This window comes from Vespa crabro, chromosome 1 (genome assembly GCF_910589235.1).
Source record: "Vespa crabro chromosome 1, iyVesCrab1.2, whole genome shotgun sequence".
Lineage (NCBI taxonomy): Eukaryota > Metazoa > Arthropoda > Insecta > Hymenoptera > Vespidae > Vespa > Vespa crabro.
In genome coordinates this window covers 16,805,615-16,812,863 of record NC_060955.1, presented here as the reverse complement: position 1 = coordinate 16,812,863, position 7,249 = coordinate 16,805,615, and the positions used below count along the sequence as shown (strand labels likewise).

The 7,249-nt window shown below is 33.1% G+C and overlaps 1 long non-coding RNA gene and 1 other non-coding gene across 3 annotated transcripts; both read right to left on the bottom strand.

Moving 5' to 3' along the window:
• Positions 1–137: 137 nt before the first annotated feature.
• On the bottom strand, positions 138–7,222 carry LOC124428066. 2 transcript variants are annotated; one of them, XR_006943071.1, is made up of 3 exons: positions 5,897–7,222; positions 3,505–5,739; positions 138–598 (listed from the first exon to the last, which is right to left on the bottom strand). It is a non-coding gene; the product is annotated as an uncharacterized LOC124428066 (long non-coding RNA). The 2 variants fall into 2 exon arrangements; XR_006943070.1 differs by having other exon boundaries at positions 3,505–7,222.
• On the bottom strand, positions 4,120–4,191 carry Trnat-cgu. Its single transcript has one exon. It is a non-coding gene; the product is annotated as a tRNA-Thr (tRNA).
• Positions 7,223–7,249: the final 27 nt, after the last annotated feature.

Sequence of the window (7,249 nt, the reverse complement as noted above, 5' to 3'; positions counted from 1 at the left end):
TCGTCATCGTCATCGTCATCGTCGTCGTTGTCGTCGTCGTTGTCGTCGTCGTTGTCGTCGTCGTTGTCGTCGTCGTTGTCGTCGTCGTTGTCCTCGTCATCTTTTGTGCGTTTTTAAATGCGTATATTTTTTTATGCCCGCCATATTGTTTCTTACGTTACCTTTTAAAAATGAAGTACCATGAAACGTATTTATTTAGTAGTTGTGCTTCGATTTGTTATAATTCGTTCCCGAAAATAACGGCAACAATTATAAAAATCCAAATCCATCGCAGTAAGAATGGAGGTAAGGGGGATGAGATTAAGATGGAATTGGAGTTGGAGTTGGGGGTGGTGATAGATGGTAGTTACGATAAAGAGGTAAGAGAACTTGAAAACGCACGGTTATACGTATTATCATCGACAGCTGCGGCCATAAGCTGAAATGTTATTTACCAATGCAGCTGATAGAATATCGCACGTATATTACGTCGATACGGTTTATACACACCATTCCTCCTTCCAGTATGTGTCCATCCATATATTTTATCGGCTTTGACGGGGTGACAGAGGCCAGTGTGAATATTTCGTGAGTGAAATCGTAACTTTTGCTCTCCGTCCTATAAATATTTATGTCATCTCGTAAAAGATCACACGACATTTCTCCATCGTATCGGACCAAAAACGTTTTCTTTCTGTTTCTTTTTTGTGTTCTTCTCTTTATTTTTTTTTCTATTCTTTATACTTTTATCTTCGAAAATTTTTCCATTATTATTTATTATATATTATTATTATTATTATTATTATTATTATTCATTAATTCAATTAATTCGTCTATTATTATTCGTTATACATTATTATTATTATTATTATTATTATTATTATTATTATTATTCATTAATTTGATTAATTTGTCCATTATTATTCGTTATACACACACACACACACATATACATACATATTGCAAGATGGATTTTTTAATAACAAAGAAAGAAAAAACAAATAAACAACAAACATGTTGATTTTTTGCAAGACATTTTTATGAATATAACAAAATTTACATATATATATATATATATATATATACACACACATAGATAACGTTATCAATAATATGATAATCGCAAAGGCGAAGCACATTTCGTTGCTTCTTATCTTATTGTGTCAGTTGCAAAGAATTCTTTCGTAAAGTGATTAAAAAAGATAGAAAAAAACAGATACTTAGCAAACGAATTCATAATTTATACTCTTACATATTAAAATATTACATAATATTTTAATATAAATAATTTTCCAAGTAAATATGCATTAGAAATAAATATAAAAAATAAGTACTACGTTGACTATACATACATATATGTAGATATATCCATACATAGAGATATCTCTTTTCTAACCTATAAGACGAAGATATAAATATTAATCTCTCGATGTCCCTTCTCCCGAATCTTCCCCCGTTAAATACATATAATGAAGAAAACATGAAAAGTACACACACATATATATATATATATATATATATATATATACACATAGTAAATAAGTAAATACTTCTTGTTCATTCGATATATAACGTTTAAATACATATATATACATATATATATATATATATATATATATACATATATATATATATATATATATATATATATATAGGAAAAAAGAAGAACGTTTGTATTGATCGAGTTTGCTTCCTTAGGAAAAGGAGCAAGAAAGAAAGAAAGAAAGAGAAAGAGAGAGAAATACAACGAAAGATAGTGAGAGTGAGTGAGCGAGCGAGTGAACGAATGAGTGATAGAGAGCGAGAAAGAGTCACGTTGTCTTTGCGTGTCGATAGCGATAATTTTCCCCTCAATCATCGTCGGGAACGAAGACTCAGGAGAATAAGACCGGGAATGAAGCGACTTCGGGAACGTAACGCGGTGTGGAAAATGGTCGAGAGGGCGGGTATGAGGGTAGGGGTCGGAGGCAAGAAGATGGGCAAAGGATACGGTAGAAGGGGGAAGACACTGACGTACCATTCTACTCTTTCAGATAAGACTCTTTTATCGCGTATCTTGTGATACGAACAAGTATACAACTTGTCTTCTACAAAGATTAAAAATACTGAAAATTTTCTATAGTCTCTCTCTCTCTCTCTCTCTCTCTCTCTAAACGATTTTTATTTTTTTCCTAAGTTAATGTTTGATTAATATAAGTTATACTTATATATACTTGTTATACTATATTTTTAATAATATATATATTATAATATAAGTATATTAATAGATAGTTATAATAAGTATTAGTATTAATAAATAGTTTTAATATACTTATGCTATAGTATAATATTATATTATAGATATACATATATAAAGAGTAGGCCAATATTTCGTAGGTTTTTAAAATAAATAAAGGTTTGTAAATTAAATAAAAAATTAGCCTAAAAAGTCTAGTAATATCGAGTAATTGATTTTGAAAAACCACTTAAGAAGATTTGATATTTGTACTATATATATAGTATATATATAGTACCATTTTGTACTATATATAGTATATTCGACCCATTTTATACTACATATATACATATATGCATACACACAGACTCTATACTATACGTAGTATAAGGATATAGCATAAATCTCATATTATATCATTTGCAATTATATAGATAAAACAAATCAAGAAAGAAAAAAGAAAGAAAGAAAGATCGAGATTGTAGAGATTTTAGTTGAAAAAAGTAAAATAAAAAATAAAAAGAAAGAAAAAAGTATATCTTTTGTTTTTGAATTGGCAAAATCAGAGATAGAAAGTCTCTGTGTTATCGTAGAAAATTTAACAGTCGGTAGAGTGGAGTGGAGTGGAGTACAGTGGAATGAAGTGGAGTGGAAGGAAGGCAAGGCGCCTTTCTCAAAAGACCCATCGATGGCGATGCACGTCACGTAAGCCCCGTAGTTCCGAGGGCGCCCGAGCACGCCGTGGAATACTGGAATACTAGCGGTGAGAGAATGTGCAGCGAATGCTTCGACGTGAATGAGAACGACGGTATACATCTCACGTTTCTACTACGCGCTACCGTAATGCGTCTTTATCGCTACGTGTATACATATATGTTGCACGTTATCTCTGTGTGTGTGTATGTACGTGTCGTGTATGCTCTGCAGAATCGCGAGCTTGGGCTGCGACGTAAGCTTTTCATGGAAAGCGCAAACAAATGAGAAATTACGTGGATATCTTTTTTTTCTTGTACTTATTATTGTTATTATTATTAATTTTTTTTTATTCTTTTATTACTTTTCCTTTTTTCTTTTTTCTTTTCCTTTTCGATTTTTAAACGTTAATTTTTCTTCAGGCGCGCGCGCGCACGCGTATGTATGTATGTATGTACATTAGAGGTTATGTTAAATATCATCGATCATTCGTCATCTTTCAGAATAAAAAGGCATAGTGCATATGTACATACGTATATGAATAGATATAAATGTGAATTACTTTTACTTTGACGCTGATGTCACATAATTTTTTGTAATTTCTAATCGCAACTTACGTTTAGCTTAAAGAAGAATATGTATTTGAAAATTCAGAGCTATTACTTTCTCGAGCCTTTTCACTTTGCAGACACATTTTACGGAAACAGAATTGCTCGTCGGCGCTGCCGCCACCGCCACCACCGCCACCGCCTCCGTCTCCGCCGCTGAGTGTAACTCTTGAATATCGAGAACGCACGGGTTCGCGTTACGTGGCTCGCATTTGTAGACTCCAGTGCGCAGACAGAATTCGAGATTGCCATGTATCCAAGAGGCACCTTTTAATTATTCCTATATTTCTATCTATTCTATTTCCTCCTATTGACTTAATACTCCCAGAAATGTTTATTTATTTAATTAATTAAAAATTAGACATTATATTATATATATATATATATTTTCTTATAATTATATAATTATATAATTATATAAAAATATATAATTTCTTTGGAATTATTTATCATACTCGAAATTTATTTTTTCGAATAACAAAACGAAAAAAAGGTTTTCGAAGATTCGATAGATAAAAATTGGAAAAAATATCGCGATAAACTTACTTATCGCAATTTCACTTATAGTAATTTATCCAACAAATGAAGTAAAACGAGGAGAAATAATGAAGAGAAAAAAAAGATTGCCTCCTGTGAGGTTTGAACTCACGACCCCTGGTTTACGAGACCAGTGCTCTGCCACTGAGCTAAAGAGGCTGACGATTTCCTTTGTTAATTCAAAATTGATCAGGGTTGCGTCGAATATTTTCATTATTATATAGAATATATTATTTTTACTAATATATAACACCTATATTTGTCATCATAGTATTATAAAATAATGATATTTTATTTTTATTAGACGATTGAAAAACAATTTTTACGACGATGCCATTAAACATGTTTATTTCTTAGATATTTATATTAGTTAATAATTAATTCGATCAATTACTCGATTCGAATGATATAATTAGTATAATGATAGAATAATATAATTAGTTCAATTGGACTGAAAAAAAAGAACGAATGGTTTTTCAATTTTTTTCCCTTTTTTCCTTTCAATTTTTTTTCGTTCTTTAGAACTCATTTGAACTTATGATCTTAAAAATAATTCTGTCATGGCAATCTTAGATTTCTTAAGAAATAGTACGTGACGTAAAGCAGATGTCAGTCATCGTGCTTCCTGTTTTACTTGACGATCACAATAAAACCCTACTTTTGAGTTCTCTTTACGATAAAAAAAAAGGGGGGAAGAGGTCACACGCAAATCTTCTCTCTTTCTCTATGTGACTACGAAAAAGGGAAAGGGACAGATGTTTTGTACCGTCTTAAAGATTTTGGAGGGATCCCTTTTCAGTTCTGAGCTCCGTGCTCTTTGAGACGCAATAAAGGATCCAACGGAACGTATTCTCTCTTTCTCTTCCCTTTCCTCTCTCTCTCTACTGGGACTATTGTACGATTAAGCAGATGTTATACTATGAATGCGCAATGTATAACGTGCAACTCGAACAAAGGAATCGATTTACCTAGGGTTTCACATAGATTTTTGCATTTTCCTCTGCATTGCCTTTCTTGCTATAGATATATATATGTATGTGTATGTATGTATATATATATATATATATATATATATGCACGTAATATTAAGAAAACTATTATAATCCCTCACACTCCTAAATTTGAAATGTATATAATCTTATGTCATATTTCATTTGATAGACCTCATTATTTTGCCAAGCCAAATTAGATAAAATATGTACGTATATAAGTAGACATGTATGTATGTATATATGTATATACACCATATCATTCGGATCATCAAATATCATGTTATTTGATTCTGCTCCTCTTATTTTTCACCAAACCTAACAATCTATTGCCTTTTTAAAAATCTCGTCTACGTAATATTACATGTACAAACAACGATGTATTAAGTGTTAAAGAACATCAAGAAATTATAACGAAAGAAGAAAACATTGACAATATATTTGAACGTAATTAAAATCTCGCGCTTCGTCATTTCTTATATCTACTTTATCGACAGTATTCAGCCAATTCAAAAGCTTCGGTTTCGTGACGTGATATGATAATAGAAAAAGAAGCGAAAGAAAAATAAAGTCAAACAAAAACAACAAAAATAACAACATAACAAAAGGAATAAAGAATGCACGTAAGCGCAAGCACGTTCGAGAAGTTTCCCGTTGGATAAAAGCGGACTGACTCGGCACCCCAATGTTCCTCAGGCTCTCCCCGATTGTTTTCCGTCTATCACATACATACATGGATATATATATATACATACATACATACACATATACATTCGTACATACATACATGCATACATCTACATATACAATATCCATACATCATCCATACATACACACCATACATGTTACCATACCACACATATATACATACGTACATATATGACATGTACACATATACGTAGATAGATCGTAGGAAGACAAAAAGAATAAGGAGAAGAAGAAGAAAAAGAAGACAAACGATCTCCGTTCCGTACCCTTGAACCTAGAAAAGAGAGGAACGTTGTACAGCGTTGCCGTCTTGCAATAAGACGGCATCGCGTCGCGTCGTGTCGCATGTCTCTACACCCTTTCGCGTCCGCCGTGTCGCGTCGCGTTATGTCGCGTCGTGTCGTATCTCCTCGTATCGCGCGACTGTCTTTCGATCGGGCGTAGCCGGTTGCTCTCGGCGCTTCACGCTTTCTTCGCAAAGAGAAGGAATTCCTTCGTCGTCGACGGTTGACTGGCGCGACGCCTGAGTCCACTGACGTCAGCGTTACGCGACAGGGACGACGGGGAACGGGATGATTATTATGTAAAAAAAATCAAACAGAAGAAACGATCGTTTACTCTTTTCGAATGAGCACGTTCTTTCTCTTTCTTTCCTCTTTATTTTGCTTTAATTTCTTTCGCAAACGTTCGATTTTTTTGACGGGACGATCAATGGACATAACTTTTTTATCATTGTTATAAAATATTTCTAAAAGTATAATTAAAAAAAAATAAAAATAAAAAAAAAAAATATGAATAAAATGCATTCGTTATTATTCGATGTAATCTATCTACCTAAGAAGAAAAACAAATGTTACAAGCTCTCTTTAATGCACGTGACAAATTTTCGTCTGATTGACGAAGAGAACGTTGACCTTGGTCAAGCAGCCATTACGCGAGCAGCCGTCGGTACTGCGTGTTTCTTCGCAAAACTTACGTTTCCGCCGACGTTGCCGACGCAGAAAGTGACGTCACGCGCGCGCACGGCAGTTGCGTTTACTCGCCGTGTAATATTATGCGAAAACATGGACAACGCGAGACAACGAGGAGGACGATGAAACGTGCACGGTTATGCGATTATTATATCGGTGAACGTGATGACGATGCTTATGGTATCATTTTCAGCGTTGTCGGGAATTTTTTTTCTTTCCTTTTATTTTTATTCATTCTCTCTCTCTCTCTCTCTCTCTCTCTCTCTCTCTCTCTCTCTCTCTCTCTCTCTCTCTCTTTCTCTCTCTTTTTTTATCTCTAATGACTTCTATTTTAAACGTTATCACGGCGATTTTAGCGCCATCAATGAGTACTTTTCAAATTATACCGATTGTATGCGATAAACGTATCGTTTCGTGTAATAACTAATACTACTGTGAGATAATTTCATGAACGTTTATTATCTTCATCATATTTTATATATATATAAATTAATTAAAATTATATACACACATATGGAACACTAAAAAAAAACATTGTTTAAAAATACA